Raw genomic sequence first — 18,795 nt, 5'->3', positions numbered from 1 at the left:
ACAAAGCACTTCCTGCAGTCCCATTATTCCTTCAATAATTCTACATAATCATTCAGCTCACAGAATCGCCACTTGCTGTCATCTGCATCCACTGCACTTCTCATTAGCACATTACTTTTCCAGGTTTTAAATGCCTGCAACCTAATGACAATAGCAAAATACATTCAGTTGCCACTTTATTAGTACCTACTAGACCTAATAGAGTAGCCACTATGTGTACTTATTTACTGCCTGTTACATCACTGGCACATAGGGCAGCAATGAAGGTCCTCCATCTTCATAGCTGTTTCCATAACAATTTTTTGTTTGACCAGCCTGGGTAGCTAGACCTGACCTGAACTCCCAAACCTGGAGGACTAGTGGACCACTCTTAGTCTGGCCTCCAGCCTTTGACCTTTCTGGCATGGGTGACCCTACCAGGAATCAAAGCACAAAGCCCTGACCCATAGCTCTTTGGGTCATTGGGGCATGCAAGCAAGTCTCCACACCCTATAACAAGGTTGTGGTCCTCTTGGAGGACTGAGTATATAGTACTATGCAAAAGTAGACTCCCTAGATTTTTATATGGTTTCAGGTGGCGTGGCATTCCCAGAACCTTTATCTCAATATCACCTGGAGAAACAGAAGCAAGCCAGACAGCCAAAGTCTGTAGAAAAACTGTGGCAAGTTCTCCAAACTGCTTGGAACAACCTACCAGCCAATTTTCTTATAAACTGCACGACAGTGTACCTCAGAGAATTGATGCAGTTGTCACACCAAATATTGATTTGATTTAGGTATACTTTTTACTGCTTTTTATAGTTTTTTTTGATATTTAGAAACTTTTCATTATTTTTCAAAGCATCTTCACTTTACAGAATTTTTTTACATGTGCCAATGACTTTTGCATAGTACTGTAGTTCATAGTCTTCTGCGGTTGTAGCCCATCCATTTCGACGTGTTGTGTATTGAGAGTTGCTCTTCTGCACACCACCATTGTAGCATGTGGTTATTTGAGTTACTGCCAACTTCCTGTCAGCTTGAATCAGTCTGGCCATTCTCCTCTGACCTCCCTCATTAACATGGGATTTTTGTCAACAGAACTACCACTCACTGGATTTTTTTGTTTTGTTTTTCTCTCAATTCTCTGTAAACTCTAAAGGCTGTTGTGTGTGAAAATCCCTGGAGATCAGAAGTTTCTGAGATACCCAAATGATCCCATCTGACACCAACAATCACTCCATGGTCAAACTCACTTAGATCACATTTCTTCCCCAGTCTGATGTTTGGTCTGAACAACAACTGAACCTCTTGACCATGTCTGCATGCTTTTATGCACTGAGTTGCTGCCATGTGATTGGCTGATCAGATATTTGCATTAATGAGCATTAACAGGTGCTCCTAATAAAGTGACCATTTAGTGTAGACATCCTAATCATAACCATGTGCCAAATTTCTTTTAAACTCCAATTATATTTCCTATCCCCAGTGAGTGCGATCCCTCTCTGGTTCATGGATAAAGTATTTGGGTTATGCAGGTTCAAGTTTCGTTCAGCATGCTCCAAGCAAACTGATCTGCAGTTCCAGTTAGCCCTGAGCTAAAGGAAGGGAGAGAAAGGCTATATTTCACAAGAATACAAAATAGTAGTAGGACATCGGGCCCTCTCAAGTATGGAAAAGTAATCGGTGAAGGGTAATTTGTGATGCTATTAGGCAGGAGCATGGGAGCGTAAATTGGGACAGATATACTCATGGATATGCACAATGGTAATGTAGATGTTATTGATTGAGCATTGCATAGGGTTCTGGATAAGTTTGTCCAATTGAAGCAGAGAAAAGATGGTAGGGTGAATGAACAATAGTTGACAAGAAATGTGGTACATCTAGTCAAGAGGAAGGGAGATACGTAGCAAGGATAAGTCAGGGCTCTTCAGAGTTATAAGGTAGCCAGTAATCAGTTTACGAAGGGACTTATGAGCTGGAATGGCCATGATATCGTGTTGGGGGTATGGTATTGATGTGGATAGAGAATTGGTTGGCAGACAGGAAGCAAAGAGTGGGAGTAAATGGGACCTTTTCAGAATGGCAGGCAGTGACTAGTGGGGTACCGCAAGGCTCAGTGCTGGGACCCCAGTTGTTTACAATATATATTAATGATTTAGGCGAGGGAATTAAATGCAGCATCTCCAAGTTTGCGGATGACACGAAGCTGGGCGGCGGTGTTAGCTGTGAGGAGGATGCTAAGAGGATGCAGGGTGACTTGGATAGGTTAGGTGAGTGGGCAAATTCATGGCAGATGCAATTTAATGTGGATAAATGTGAGGTTATCCACTTTGGTTGCAAGAACAGGAAAACAGATTATTATCTGAACGGTGGCCGATTAGGAAAAGGGGAGGTGCAACGAGACCTGGATGTCATTGTACACCAGTCATTGAAGGTGGGCATGCAGGTACAGCAGGCGGTGAAAAAGGCAAATGGTATGTTGGCATTCATAGCAAAAGGATTTGAGTACAGGAGCAGGGAGGTTCTACTGCAGTTGTACAAGGCCTTAGTGAGACTGCACCTAGAGTATTGTGTGCAGTTTTGGTCCCCTAATCTGAGGAAAGACATTCTTGCCATAGAGGGAGTACAGAGAAGGTTCACCAGATTGATTCCTGGGATGGCAGGACTTTCATATGAAGAAAGACTGGATCGACTAGGCTTATACTCACTGGAATTTAGGAGATTGAGGGGGGATCTTATTGAAACATATAAAATTCTAAAGGGATTGGACAGGCTAGATGCAGGAAGATTGTTTCCGATGTTGGGGAAGTCCAGAACGAGGGGTCACAGTTTAAGGATAAAGGGGAAGCCTTTTAGGACTGAGATGAGGAAAAACTTCTTCACACAGAGAGTGGTGAATCTGTGGAATTCTCTGCCACAGGAAACAGTTGAGGCTGGTTCATTGGCTATATTTAAGAGGAAGTTAGATATGGTCCTTGTGGCTAAAGGGATCAGGGGGTATGGAGAGAAAGCAGGTACAGGCTTCAGAGTTGGATGATCAGCCATGATCATACTGAATGGCGGTGCAGGCTCAAAGGGCCGAATGGCCTACTCCTGCACCTATTTTCTATGTTTCTATGATATGGCCCTAGTGAAGCAGAATTAATGCAAAACTCAAGCCTTCTACACACTTGTGAAGAACAGTAGGATGATTTGAGTGAGGACATGATCATGGATAAAAGAGAAAACGTGCTTGGAGTTGAAGGAGGTAGGCAAGGTCCTTAATGGATACTTTGCTTCAGTATTTACCAGTGAGAGGGGCTGACAAATGTGAGAACAGCATAGAACAGGATAATGCGCTGCATCATGTCAACGTTAAGAAAGAGGATGTGCTGGAACTTTTCAAAAACATTGGGATAGATAAGTCCTTGAGGCCAGACAGGATATGCCCCAACTTATTATGGGAAGAGATTGTTACTGCTTTAGCAATGATCTTTGCGTCCCCATCAACAACAGACATAGTACCAGAAGACTGGAGGGTGGGAAAAGTTATTCCTTTATTCAGAAAAGGTAATAGGGATAATCCTGGGAATTATAGAACTTACATCAGTGGCAGGCAAACTATTGGGGAAGGTTCTTAGAGACAGGACTTATGAGCATTTGGAGGAGCGTAGTCTGATTAGAGATAATCAGCATGGCTGTGTGAGGAGAAGTTTGAGCTTTACAAGCCTGTTTGATTTCTTCAAGGAAGTAGTAAAACAGATTGATGAAGGTAGAGCAGTGGATGTGGTGTGTATAGATTTTAGTAAGGTGCTGAACAAGGTTCCCCATGATAAGCTCATTCAGAAAGTCAGAGGAATGGGAGCCAGGCTGCATGGATTCAAAGTTAGTTTGCCTATAGGAGGCAGAGGGTGGTTGTAGATGGAGTGTATTCTGCCTGGAAGTTGGTGACCAGTGGTGTTCCGTAGGGATCTGTTCTGGGACTCCTGCTCTTCAGGATTTTTATAAATTACTTGGATGAAGAAGTGGAAGCGTGGGTTAGTAAGTCTGCAGATGACACAAAGGTTGGTGGTGTTGTGGACAGTGTCATAGGTTACAACAGGACATCGATAGGATACAGAGCTTGGCTGAGAAGTGACAGATGGAGTTCAATCCAGGAAAGTGTTAAGTGATACACTTTGGAAAGTTAAACTTGAAGGCCGAATACAGGATGAATATTAGGATTCTTAGCAGTGTGGATGAACAGAAGGACCTTGAGGTCCACGTCATTAGATCCCCTTAAAGTTGCCACACAAGTTAAGAAGGCATATGGTGTGCAGGCCTGCATCAGTTGGTTCAAGGCCTGCAAGGTAATGCTGCACCTTTATAAACCTCTGGTAAGTCCATACTTGGAGTATTGTCTTCACTTCTGGTCATCTCATTATAGGATAGACGCTGAAACTTTAGAAAGGGTGCAGGGGAGATTTACTAGGATGCTGCCTGGATTAGAAAGCATGTCTTACGAGGAATGGTTGAGCAAGCTAGGGCTTTTCTCTTTGGAGCGAAGGGGGCTAAGAGACAACTTGGATAGAGGTGTATATGTTGACAGAGGCAGAGTGGACAGCCGTTGCCTTTCTCTCTGGCAGAAATGGCTAATACAACAAGCCATAATTTTAAGATGATTGGAAGAAAATGTAGGGGAGATGTCAGAGGAAGTTTTTTTTTTACATAGAAGACTGGTGGGTGCGTGGGACACTCTTCCAGATGTGATAGTAGAGGCAGATACATTAGAGGCATTTAAGAGACCCTGTTGGAGAGGCACATGGATGAAAGAAAAATTGAGTGCTATGGGAGAGTGAAGGGCTAGATTGATCTTGGAATAATTTAAAGGCTTGCACAACATCATAGAATGAAAGACCTATATTGTGCTGTACTGTTCTAGGCTCAATGTTCCACTTCCCCCATCTGACACTAGGCATTAAAATAAAGACATCTGTTCCTAATTGACTCCCCATGAATCCTTAGATGATATCTCATTAGCAATGGTTTTGAAATGTTTTGAACACGTTGGTGGGCAGAGTGAATACTTTACACAATTCTGAACTTTTGTCTTTTTATAATAAGCCTTTTCACTCTTGTCACAAATCAAGAAATATTATGTTTGTAATCAGTCTTTACAAAGTGGTCTTCTACTTTATCTACAGGAATCTTCACCTCAAGCTTTTGGCACCTATTCCTCCTAAGATCTTGGACAAAGACTTCTCTTGGCCCGTGAGTCTCGCAGAGCAGAAAGCTGCCAAATCTGTGTTTTGGGCTTCTGATGAATATCACTGTCATTGCAGCTGGGAGTTTGACAGATGTGACAGTTTGAAACGTATGGGAACAGATGATGAAGGTGAAAGAATCAAGTGAAGGGTGATGATTGGCATGAAACCAAGGAACCTGGCATGGCAGTGGCAACTAGAGTTTGTGTACGGTTGTTCTGAGAAACTAGTTACAGAGAAAGCAGCACAGTTTCTTCATGAAACTACTCTTCATTTGCACTGAGCCACTTTTTAACGGGGCTACTAAAATTTTTGCATTGTTTTTTAAAATTAGGAAAAGACAAGTAGATCTCCAACAGAGAGCATGGGAAGTTACTTTTACTATTTCAGGAAGAGAATTGTGCACAATTTTTATGAAACACTTAGTTAATATGTTGGAAATAGATTAACTGTTGAACTTCTTTTAAATAAAAATGTTTGGAATTTCAATTTCTGTGATTGCATTATTACTTTCTTACTAATCTGAAAAGTTTAAATGAGGTATCTAAACCTTGAGCCCTCTAATTCTATGATATGAAAGAGAAGATTGGTAGCTCGGGTTGGCTGCTCGTTTGAAGTTTATGACTCCTTAATTTCATGGGTCGAAGAACAACTTCTCCAGCAGCATTTTCGCAAAACTAAGTACAGTACTGTGCAAACACAGAGGAAATCTGCAGATGCTGGAAATTCAAGCAACACACACAAAATGCTGGTGGAACGCAGCAGGCCAGGCAGCGTCTATAGGGAGAAGCACCGTCGACGTTTCGGGTGGAGACCCTTCGTCAGGACTGTGCAGATGTTTTAAGCACATACCCATATATATAGCTAGGATGCTTAAGCTTTTGCATGGTACTGTAGTAATTTTATGTATTTCTCTGTACTGCTGCCACAAAACAAACACATTTCATGACATGCTATATATGAGTGATGATAAACGTGATTCTGATATGGGTCTCTATTGTGGACTGTGGGAAGGGAGTAGGGAGAGGGGGATCATGTTTGGGAAAAGGGGGACCGAGTGGGAAGCACCAGAAACATTCTGAAATGATCAAGTAACCGGCTGAATGGAATCAAATTACCTTGTCTGCTGTCTTCGGACTGGGTATGTCTGCACCTGTACCATTCTCCCGCCCCTGGTACTCCCTCTCTGCCACCTGTCTCACACCCCTTCCGCGGTACTCCAGTCTCATCATTTCCAGTATCTTTTGCTCCCAATCAGATTTAGAAACTCGCTTTCTGCTTCATATTGATAAATACAGTACTGTGCAAAAGTCTTGGGCATCCTAGCTATCTATCTATCTATATATATATATATATATATATAGTGTGTGTGTGTGTGTGTGTGTGTGTGTGTGTGTGTGTGTGTGTGTGTGTGTGTGTGTGTGTGTGTGTGTGTGTGTGTGTGTGTGTGTGTGTGTGTGTGTGTGTACACACACACACACACACACACATGCATAAGGCTTTTGGATAGGACTGTATATTTACAGAAAACCAGCTTGCCCTTCACCATCACATCACAACTTCTACCTACCTATTACATCCTCCCTAGATCTTCCTCCAAAATTGTGCCCCCTCATATTAGCCATTTCCACCCTGGGTAAAAGACGCTGACTGCCCACCCTATCGATGCCTTTTACCATTTTATACACTTCTATCAAGTCACCTCTCATCTTCCTTCGCTCCAAAGAGAAAAGCCGTATCCTGCTCAACCATTCCTCATAAGACATGTTCTCTCATCCAGACAGTATCCTGGTAAACGTCCTCTGCACCGTCTCTAAAGCCTCCACATCCTTCCTATAATGAGGTGACCAGAAATGAACACAATAGTCCAAGTGTGCTCTAAATAGTCCTTCAAAGTTCAAAGTAAATTTATTATTGAAGTACTGTATGTATATGTCACCATATACTCTCCTGAGATTTGTTTTCTTGCAGGCATTCACGGCAAAACAACGAAGTACAATATTGTCAGCAAGAATCTACACAGTTTTTGTCAGTATGTTGTTCTGGGTACTATTCTCAACATGGTTTTCAAATTCTGTTTAAGTCACTGAGAAAGTGTAGCAGAAAAGTCTGCATTATTTTGCTTCCTGACATTGCCAACTTATTACCAAGGATTCAACTGCAGCCAAATAGTTTACCTTAACGATCAGGAATTCTGCTGGCTTTGAAGCAGCCAGTTTGTTAGAATTAAAGAAAGAACAGACAGTTTTGTTATAATTGCAGCTCACTTTCTTACAGAATGAGAAATCACAAACATTTATTCAGAGGACTAAGGTGCCTCATTTAATTAATGTCAACGGAGCAATTTTAACAGATTGCTTCAGAAACACTGGAAAGTAGTCAAGGCTTTTGTTATGGTGAAGTAGAGATTAAAGCTGTTGCCAATCATGATTACCAATGTGTTGAGTAGGCTCTGTCTTGATTCTCTCTTCACTTTGTATAATGTCTTGGCTGAAGCTAAGAAATTCATGTCAGCCTTCCAAAAACTGCATTCATTAAGCACTGATACATACTGGGATCTTACCCATTTTCCCATGAATAAGCAGCCAACCAGTGCCCTCAAAAGTTCACAAATGGCTACTGATGAAGGCTTTGAGCTGAACTACTGTTTTACCTCAATAAGAATGCATACTCTATGGATGAGCACGATTATTTCTTGGGAACCTTGTAAACTTTACTTGTAAGATGATAGGGAGATCTTTAGAGTCACCGTTTCTAATTGTACATGTGCAATCTCAGCATCGGATGAGCAAGTCTCAAATAGTGTTGTAATGTCTGACCTGTTGAGTGCTGACACTGCAGTGTCAGGGGAAGTTCTTGGGGGTGTCACTGTCTCTGAGGATCTATCCTGAGCCCAACATATTGAAGTAATTATAAAGAATGCATATCAGCGGTTATATTTCATTAGGTGTTTGAGGAGATTTGGTATATCACGGAAGACTCTAGCAAACTTCTATAGATATACTGTGGAGAGCATTCTAACTCATAACCGTCTGTTATGGAGGGGCCATTGCACAGGGTCAGGAAAAGTTGGAAATTCATCATGGACACTACCCTTTGGCTTCTTCTCATTGCTACTAAATATAATTGTAATTTGTAAACACAAAGTGCACTGCAGATGCTGTGGTCAAATCAAGACGTACAAAAAAGCTGGATAAACTCAGCAGGTCGGGCAGCATCCGTTGAAAGGAGCAGTCAACGTTTCGGGTCGAGACCCAAAAAATTGTAATTTGTAACGTTTCTCATTATTTATTGCACTGTACTGCCGCTGTACTCTACAACAAAAAACTTCATGAAATAGTGTGCCAGTGATATTAAACCTGATTTTGATTCTGAAGTGGTAGGGATTTTTTTACCTGTGGTTTGTTTCAAAGCTTCTCAGACCTTAATTACTGTAGAGTTGAGATAATTTATGGGAGGTCCTAGAGATAGTGTTAAGTATTTGAAAAGCCATTTGTTGCCAAAAATGCTTTCTTGCATTCTCAGAAGCAGCTACACTACAACCTACAAACACATCAAGTATCTCTCAACTTTACCCGAGATGCTTCAATGAACTTGGACTTTGCATAAATAATTCCTTGGAGTTTTCTTATCTAACTTGTTCATTTTTGATCGGCATCCAGCCAGAATGGTTTCGTCCAGTTACAGTAATTATTCCTCTACATCATCTGCTCAATAATTATGCAGGAGCAAACTCATGTTTTCATTGAATTACGAAGCAAAGTAAATCATTCAGTATTTATAAGTTACCCAACACATTGTTCAGAAAAGCAAAAAGACTCTCTACTTTTGATCCCTCCACTAACCTCGCCTGTGGACAATGAATTGTAAACACAAGAGATTCTGCAAATGCAGAGGAACACAAAGATTTTGCTGGAGGAACTCATCAGGTAAAGCAACATCTATGATAAGGAATGAACAGTTGATATTTCAGCTGTAGACCCTTCATCAGGGCTAGAAATGAAGTGGGAAGAAGCTAGAATAAGGTGTGGGGAGGGGAAGGAATACAAGCTAGAAGGTGATAGGTGAAGCCTGGTGAGTGACAAATGGGTGGGTGGAAGTGGGGAGGGATGACGCAAGAATCTGGGAGATGGTAGGTGGAAACTGTAAATGACTAAAGAAGAACTCTGGTAGGAGAGGAGAGTGGACCCTGAAAGAAAGCAGAGGAGGGGGCACAAGAGGAAGGTGTTAGGCATGTGAGGAGAAGAGGTAAGAGGGGAGCCAGATTGGGGAATGGAAAAAGAGAAAAGGGGTGGGGGGAGAAATTGCCAAACATTAAAGATGTTGATGTTTATGTCATCAGGTTGGAGGCTACCCAGAGTGACAATGAATTTTAGTTGAGTGTAGTAGTGCAATCAGTTGAAGAGAGTATGACGTTCTCCTCAGGGATTGTCTATTGGTGGGCCCTCAGGTTGCTGTAGAGGCTGACCTGGGATCAATATAACCAGGATGCTAGAGTGGATTCTCGTAATGGGGAATACTAATGCATGACTTTGTTTAACATGGAGAGGCTGATGCACGTGCTGCTACCACACAGTCCTTGACAGATCAGGATCAGGGTCCAGAGACATGGAGTGCAAGATGACTGGGAGTCCTTCACTGCTGCACTCTTCCTCCCGTTGTGATTTGTCATCATCTTCCATCACCGCCATCACTGAGGTATGGTTGGATCTCTCTTTTTCTGTAACATCCCCTTTGACCTTACTGCCATGGGTGACCCTACCAGGAGCTAAGCTCCAGACAACATCTCTCTCAGGATCTCTGGAACTCACTAGCCTCTCCACCATGACAAGGTTACAATCTTCAGAGATTATATCTCCTCACCAAAAAGAAAATGTGAGAAAAGATGCAATGCTCTGTTTTTGGTCTTTGAGGTCAAAACCCATGTAGTTGTGCTATTTAAACCTGAGAACTCTACATACCGTTCCTCTACCAGATGGAACTAGAAACTGTGGCAGAAAGTTTGCCTCTAAGGAGTTCGTATGTTCTCTTTGTGGCCACGTTCATTTCCTCTGACATTACAAAGATGCACAGGTTAGTAAGTTAAAGTTAAAAGTTCAATGTAAATTTATTTTCCAAGTACATACATGTCACCCATATACAATCCTAGGATTCACTTTCTTGTGGGCAAACTCAAATCCATAGAATAATAACCACAATAGAATCAATGAAGGACTACATCAACTTGAGTGCTCAACTAGTCTACAAAAGACAACAAACTGTGCAAATGGAAAAAGAAAGAAAAATAATAATAAATAAGGAAGGAATAAATATCAAGAACATGAGATGAAGAGTCTTTAAGGTCCATAAGTTATGGGAACACTTTAATGATGGGGCAAATGAAGTTGAGTGTAGTCATCCCTTTTGGTTCAAGAATCTGATGGTTGAGGAGAAATAACTGTTCTTGAAACTGGTAGTGTGAGTCCTGAAGCTCCTGATGCCTTCTTTCTGATGGCAGAAGTGAGAAGAGCACAGTAGTATAGTGGTCAGCACAATGCTTTGCAATACCAACGACCCGGGTTCAATTCCCGCCACTGCCTGTAAGGAGTTTGTACATTCTCCCTGTGAACAAATGGGTTTTCTCCTGGTTCTCCACATCCCAAAGATGGTCCAGTTGTTAGGTTAATGATTAGGCTAGGAGTAAATCGAGGGATCACTGGGCAGTGTGGCTCAAAGGGCCTATTCTGCACTGTACCTCAATCAAAAATAAATAAAAGACAGTTTTCCTAGGTGGTGGGGTCCCTGATAATGGATGCTGTTTCCTGCGACAGTGTTTCATGTAGATGTCCTCCATACATAGTGGAAAGGGCTTTATCAATGATGGTTACATGGATGAAGTTGGGTGTTATGATCTCATTGGGCTGGAAGAGCCTGTTACCATCGCTAAATAAATAAAAAGGACTGACTAAAATACCAGAGTGAGCTGTGATGCATTATCTTATCAGATGTAAGCAGAATTGTTTTATTGGCTCTTGCCTAAATGCTGGATCCATTCTCTAATATCATTAAAAGAGGATTAAAGGATAGCATTGCTCCTTCTCACTCACGCTGGCCAACAACTCATATTTGAGAGGTGCACTTACAGTGTTTGGTTCCAGTGAGCAGACAGAACTCCATGTTGCAAGGCCACACTCCATCAACATTCATTAACATTATCTGCTTCACAGCTCGTCCCTGGTTTAATCTCAGTGCAGCCAAATTAACATTGTCCAGATTCATCTCTTACCATGCAGTAGCCTGTTGATTTGTGAGCCTGCAGCTCCCTGCTGTAAACATAAAATCACGTAAGTGCACTTTGAACAAAATGACGGCAAGCCCATCTGTCCTGCAGAATTCTCATCCCATTTCATAATCCACACAGCAGGAATCTCTTTCGCTTGTGTTACATTCACTCCTGCCATGTCCACCACAGTCACTAGTTCTCAAACACCAGGATAAAGGGTCTTGGCTTGAAACATCAACTGTTTACTCTTTTCCATAGATGCTTCCTGGCATGCTGAGTTTCTCTAGCATTTTGTGTGAGTCACTAATTCTGTCAGTTTTAAGGCATTCAGACATTGTGTAGTACGAGTCATCCTTAAAAATTAATAAAGCATCTTTGGACTAGATATTCTTACCCACCCTCAGGTGTTAGAGATTTCTTCCATGCCTCCAAGCCATTAATAAGGAATTCTACAACAGATCAATAGAACTTTTGCAGGAAGTGCATTATATGCATTGAAATCATTGGGACCTCTCTCTCCTTATTTGGGAGTGTTGTATGGTGGTGGCATCCGTTGGTCTCGGGAGACCATGGATCTGCGCCTGGAGTTTCCAGGGCGCAGGCCTGGGCAGGGTTGTATGGGAGACCGGCAGTTGCCCAAGCTGCAGGCTTTCCCCTCTCCACGCCACCGATGTTGTCCAAGGGAAGGGCACTAGGACCCAAGCAGCTTGGCACTGTGTTGTTAAGTGCCTTGCTCAAGGACACAAACACGCTGCCTCAGCTGAGGCTCGAACCAGTGACCTTCAGGTTACTAGTCTGATGCCTTGCCCACTAGGCCAACACGTGTTGTATACAAAGGGCTGAAAGCATATTGAAGATTCCTACCACCCATCCTACAATCTACCATCAGGAGCACCTCAAGACTAAAAATGAGCTTCCTCCATCATGTTGTGAGACAAATGAATACCCAGCCCTCACCAAGATCTCATCACTAGGACAGTGAGCTGTTTACTATTTACGGTACTGTTGAGTGTTTACTGTTAACCTGTGCTGTGCACTGCATGCATTTTGAATTATATTTAATGACTTACTTTTGCTTTATGTGCTGTGTGTGATATACGTCTTATGGTTGCACATGGTCCGGAGCAAGGTCGTTTCATTTGGTTGTACATATGTACAGTCAGATGACAATAAATTTGAATGTGAATTTGAATTTAAGTCTAGCTGACTAAATTCTGATATAAGGGATCACAATAATGTTGGCTACCAGGTCTATCTTCCACTGGAGATAGGATGCAAGAATGAGTACCAGAGGCATGACTCCTTGGCAAAAGTGGGAGGTTATTTTAGCAATCATCGGTGGAATTTTTAGAATCCTTGCAGCCCTCATGTGCTATGACGTACCTTAATTACCCATGTCAGGTAGCATTTAACCTGCAGGGCTCAGTAGTTGGTTCAAGCTTTATTGTCATTGCTGGAAGACAACTAGATTGCAGTGCCGCTCCAATCAGTGCAAAGCAGCCCACTTGCATTTCAGTCACTAAAAACACAATGACTACATTTACAATGATGTCTGAGTTATTTACAGTGACATCTAAGTTACAACTGAATTAAAAATAAATGACCCTAAAATTAAAAGAAATAGTGGCTGCCCCATTCAAGCGTCGCACAAGCCCATGTTATAAAATACACCCTATCCTCGTTATGTGCGGGGGATACATTCCTCGTAGTCGACGCATAGTATGAAAACGCAGAATGTGAATAATCATTTAAATGGAGAAAATAGGGATGCGTTCCAGAGGACTTCTTAAATATGCTTTATCTGTAATTTATTCATATTTTCATACCAATACAACACAAAAGCAGTACCACAAGGCAACATTATATTTAATCAATTTAAAGTAATATTCAATGTAATAAATCATAGGAAGTTAACATACTAGGGTGTACAGTACTCACCAACAGTGGCTGGTGTGTTTGCTCCGGGAGATGAGTGGTGGTTGTGGTGTCAGGCAGCTTTACATGGATGAGGTGGATGGTTGTGGGTCGTCAGGATCATATCAAGCACAGCAAGGGGTGAAGGAAGTCTCACAGAACTCTCAGAACTGCCGACGGCAGGAGATGACACCGGTTTGAAGAAAGTAAGAAAGTGGTGAGGGTTGTTTGCTTGACAACATTTTGTTTTTCAGCATAAATTTGCTTGTAAGGAAGAAGGGTTGACGGCAGGGAACGACTGAAATGCTGACTCCGTTCTAAACTTGGGTTCAAGTCCATCGCCATTTGCGCCAAGTGTTCCGACTTCCACCATTCCCTCACCGTTAGTAAACTCCCGGGATTTTCAAAATCGTCTGTAGCTGGCAGCATCTGAGAGATAGTTCGCTGTTAAAATAAAATGCCTTGAATGTGGATCACACCTTGCTCTTGTATTCTAGATCTCTTGAAGTGAATGCTAACATGGCATTTACCTTCCTCACCACTGACTCAACCTGCAAGCTATCATCCAGGGTATGCCATCTTCTCATTGCACCCGTCAGAGAGGAGGTTCTCAGCATTTCAGAAACAGCTTCCTCCCCTCCGCCATCAGATTTTTGAATGGACAATGAACCCATCAACACTGCCTCACTTTTTTGCACTATAGATTTACTTTAAATGTATTCTTCTTATTGTAATATATATATATATTTCTTATATCGTGTATTTGATGCACCATCATTAACTCTGAGACATGGGTTAAGGTAGGCTTTTATTGGCTGGAAGAAAGAACAAGCAGCAAGTGACCATCACACTACATCCTGGAGACTGAGGCCGGGGCTGTGTCTCCAATCGCCTTTATACTGGGGTCTGTGGGAGGAGCCACAGGAGCAGTCAGCAGGGGGGCATGTCCAGACAGGTATATGTAGTTCACCACAATATTGCAATGTACTCATGCTCAAACCATCAAATTTCACGACATATGCCAATGATATTAAAACTGATCCTAATTCTGTGAGAGGAAACCAGAGAACCCAGAGGAAATGCACATCATCTCTGGGAGAACATAGTGGGTTTATATCACTATTGAGTTTGTTACGTTAAACAAAGTAATTCAGAGGAATTTTAATTTATAACACAAAGACTCACATAGTTCTTTTGTTAACCCCTTGGATTTAATTTGAATCCAACTGAACTAAGTAGCACCTTTAACTGGCTACACTTGTTTCCTCTACTTCAAAGAGCCTTGAGGTGTTTTGCTGCCCTGGTTATAAGAAAACACATTTAATGGGTTGAAAACTTGTTATGGCAATATCAGTTGTATACTGCAATGAATTATTTTGCAAGTCTGAAATAGAGTGTACATACTCAGAAACCAGTTTTGCTTTATAATTGATTAATGCAGCCTGGCTTGCCGGTAATATGCAGTGTCATCTTTTTCTTCATGTCTGTCTTGATCGAAGTAACGCCATCAGCTGAGGATAATTTATACTTTCTTATTTCATCCAGTTTTTGTTCTCTTCCCATGTACCTGGTGTAATCACTTTGGGAGTCTTCGCTTACACAACTATGTGACCTTTGAACCGGATCACTGAAATGCCTTCAGGTTTCTTGGCACCTTTATCTCTCTCACTGATGCTATAATTGTGATTAGGGTCATAGAGCACTACAGCAGAGAAACAGGCACTTTGACCCCTCTAGTCCATATCTGTCTAGCCCCATCAATCTGCACCTGGACCATATCCCTCCCATCCATGTACCTATCCAAACTTCTCTTAAATGTTGAAATCAAAGCTGCATCCACCACTTCTGCTGGCAACAGGTTACATACTTTAACCACCATCTGAGTGAAGAATTTCCCCATGTTCCCCTTAAATATTGCACCTTTCACACATAACTTGTGACCATTAGTTCAAGTCTCAGCCAATCTCAGTGGAAACAGTCTGCTTGCATTTACCCTGTTTTTACTCCTCAAACTGAGTTTACAACCGATTAGTGACCCAATCTCAACATACTCACTCCCCCTCCCACCCTGTGTCTTTTAATACTTCATTAATCAAACATTTATCAAATTCGGATTTAAACTTAATGATTGATCCAGCATTATTTAAAATTTGTAGAAGAGAGCTCCATATTTCTACCACTACCTGCTTGTAAAAGTGCTGCAAAATAACTTTGTAATTTTGTCTTCCTTATCTTGTATATTTGATTGGGGATGCAGTGAGAGGAGACAGGGCTACAAACTCCTGTTGGGATGTTGCTGAATCATTCCATGTAAGCTTATCTTAACATCACTTTGTATCTAGGCAAAGAATACAAGTTTGGTACAGCATTGTGGGCCGAAGGGCCTGTATTGTGATGTAGGTTTTCTATGTTTCTAATGTAAGTCACGGAGTCATCACAGCATGGATATCGGCCCTTCGGCCCAACCAGTCTGTGTTGACTATGGTACCTACCCAGTTTGTCTCAGTTTCCTGTGTTTGGCTCATATCAGTTTAAGCCTCGACCTTCTGTGTATCTATCCAAGTGATTCTCAAATTATGCATTGTACCTGCCTCAATCACTTCCTCTAGCAGCTCATTCCATATACTCACCACACACTGCATGAAAGTTACCCCTCAGATCCCTTTTAAATCTTTTTCCTCTCATTCTGTGCTCACTAGTATTGGACTCCTCTCCCCTACAAGTTGCGGGTGGAGATACATCTGTATCAAAGGAGGTGTAAGGTACTCCTTCTCTCCATTAGCCAGCAGGTCACCCTTGGACAAGACATAGCACCTGCTTAGTCCCTCTGATCAGGGTCACGTGACGTCATCGGAGCAGGTGGTGGATGGTCAAAAGAGTAGCTGGTGCATGTCACAAATCCTGGTCATGTGACCATGAACACCAAGCAGCCAATCTCTGAATAGTATTTGTAATGGCTGGGATCACCTGTCTTGTAAAGGCACTGCCCAGAAGAAGGCAATGGCAAACCACTTCAGTAGAAAAATTTGCTAGGAACAATCACGGTCATAGAAAGACCATGTATCATACAACAAGGCACATAATGATAATGAACCCTGGGGAAAGGACTTTACCACCTTATCTGTAAGTTCTCCCTGTGACCATGAGTTCCCTCCAAGTACTCCGGTTTCCAGCCACATTTCAAAGACGCACGTGTTAAGAGTTAACGTTTATTTATTGAGATTCTGCACAGAATAGGCCCCTCCAGCCCCTTGAACTGTGCCACACAGCAACCCCCAATTTAACCCCTGCTTAAACATGGACCGATTTACAACGACCAATTAACCTACCAAATGGTACGCCTTTGGACTGGGGGAGGAAACCAGGAAGGCTCAGAGGAAACCCACGTAGTGAGTTGTGGGCAGGTGATGCTGGTGCCAGAACGATGGCAGTACTTGCAGGCTTCCGCCAGCACGTCCTCTGGATATGTTGTCTGTTGTAGCAAACAACACATTTCACTGTGTGTTTCAACATAAATAAAGCTGATCTTTGAGCTTAAGCCCGCCTTTGATTCTCCTGCGTTCCCAGGAAAAGAGACCTAGCCTGCCCAGAGTTTGTTCCTATGCAGGATTGCTTCCTTACCACAGTTGACTAAAGGAACCAGCAGTCTCCTGATCCAGGAGAAAAATCAAACTTTGCTTTTTGATGACTTCCATTTACTAGTTAATTACTAGTTGGGGAATTAGTCTGATAGATTGGATGGGGAATTGGAGACAAGGTATATGTCTTAGACCATAAAATATAGAAACAGAATTAGGTCATTCAGCCATCAAGTCTGCTCTACCTTTCCATCATGGCAGACCTACTTTCCCTCCCAACCCTATTCTCCTGCCAATACTTAATGCATTTACTAATCAAGAATCTATCAACCCCCACTTTATCAAATCACCCAGTGATTTGAATTGCACAGACTTAGCGCTCTCTGGTAAAGAAATCCCTCTGTTGTGAAGGGATCTCCTTCGATTTCTATCTCCTTCTATCTGAGGCCTTGCCCTCCGGTCCTAGACTCTCCCACCATTGGAAACATCCTCTGCATATCCACTCTAGCTAAGCCTTTCAGTATTTGGTAGGTTTCATTGAGATCTCCCCTCATTCTTCTAAACTCCACTGCGTACAGGCCCAGACCCATCAAATACTCTTGAAATGTCAACCCCTTCATTCCTGGGATCATTCTCATGAACCTCCTCTGGACTCTCTCCAATGCCAGCACAGCCTTTCTTAGAGATGTGGTCCAAACTGCAAATGTGGTCTGACCAATGCCTTAGAAAGCCTCAGTTTGTGTCTAGAGGTGAGACCTTCAGAAATAGAACTGACATCTATTGGTAACTGTACTAAAAACCAGATTCCACTGATTACTTACTGCCTGGTCCTCCATCTCTGTCCTTGGCCAATATCACCACACACAAATGTAGGATATTTCATTGCTGTTTCCATTACTGTTTTAGTTGACTAGTCAGAGTTGTTAGCCCTGAGCTGAATCCCCTGAACCTTGAGGACTGGTGGCCAACTTTTGGTCTGGCCTTTACCCTTTGACCTGGTTGGCATGGGTGACCCTACCAGGAGCCAAAGCATAAAGCCCTGACTCCAGCTAGCATTGTTCTTTGGGTCATTGAGGCACGCAAGCCTCCAAACCCCAACAAAGTTGTGGTCCTCCTGGAGGAGATTCCAGTGAAACCTGCGTCAAAACTGAATTGTTTAATATCACACCTTTATGTCCAGTGTCCTGAAGATCCAGTGATTTAGTGAATAGAAATGAACAATACATTAACAAGAAGCTCAAGGATATCAGGGAAGTAAGTCTCAGAATGACATAGCATTCTGGAAAACAAACTATTAGCACACTGCCCATCTGTTGCTTATTGGCTTACCCATGAAAATTTAATTATTTTGCTGACAATTGCTGTTACTTGGTCGAGTTAAATGCTTCTAGGCATTGTGGGGGGGAAACTATAAAACAAAATTTGATAATAAGGCTGCTGACCAAGAGCTCGATCAAAATGTGGAGAGGATGTTTCCTATGGTGGGAGAGCCTAGGACCAGAGGACACAGCCTCAGAATAGAGGGGCGTCCGTTTAGAATGGAGATGAGGAGGAATTTCTTCAGCCAGAGAGTGGGGATCTGTGGAATTCTTTGCCACAGGCAGCTGTGGAGGCCAGGTTTTTACATATATTTAAGGCAAAAACTAATAGATACTTGATTGGCAGGGCATGAAGGGATATGGGGGGGGAAGGCAAGGAGATTGGGGCAGAGAGGAAAGATGGAATGTTGAAGCAGACTCAATGGCCTCGTTCTGCTCCTATATCTTACGGTCTAAACCTATAGCACAAACCCTTTTGCCACAATAGTAAGTTATAAATTGTTTGAAAAGTATACATC

At 42.3% G+C, this 18,795-nt stretch overlaps 1 protein-coding gene and 1 long non-coding RNA gene across 3 annotated transcripts in view; both read left to right on the top strand.

Moving 5' to 3' along the window:
• LOC140718613 (kelch-like protein 25) overlaps positions 1 to 5,693 on the top strand; it is a 52,424-nt gene extending 46,731 nt beyond the window's left edge. For both annotated transcript variants that reach the window (XR_012096747.1, XM_073032582.1), the window contains one exon: positions 5,145 to 5,693. The gene's annotated coding sequence lies outside the window, so the exon portion shown is untranslated. The remainder of the gene's footprint in view (positions 1 to 5,144) is intronic.
• A 3,333-nt stretch (positions 5,694 to 9,026) lies between these two features.
• On the top strand, positions 9,027 to 16,872 carry LOC140718612 (uncharacterized). Its single transcript, XR_012096746.1, has 3 exons — positions 9,027 to 9,133; positions 9,752 to 9,902; positions 13,878 to 16,872. It is a non-coding gene; the product is annotated as an uncharacterized lncRNA (long non-coding RNA).
• The last annotated feature ends 1,923 nt before the right edge of the window (positions 16,873 to 18,795 follow it).

This window comes from Hemitrygon akajei, chromosome 30, assembly GCF_048418815.1.
Source record: "Hemitrygon akajei chromosome 30, sHemAka1.3, whole genome shotgun sequence".
In the NCBI taxonomy this organism is placed as follows: domain Eukaryota; kingdom Metazoa; phylum Chordata; class Chondrichthyes; order Myliobatiformes; family Dasyatidae; genus Hemitrygon; species Hemitrygon akajei.
This window is presented reverse-complemented; position numbering and strand designations above follow the sequence as displayed.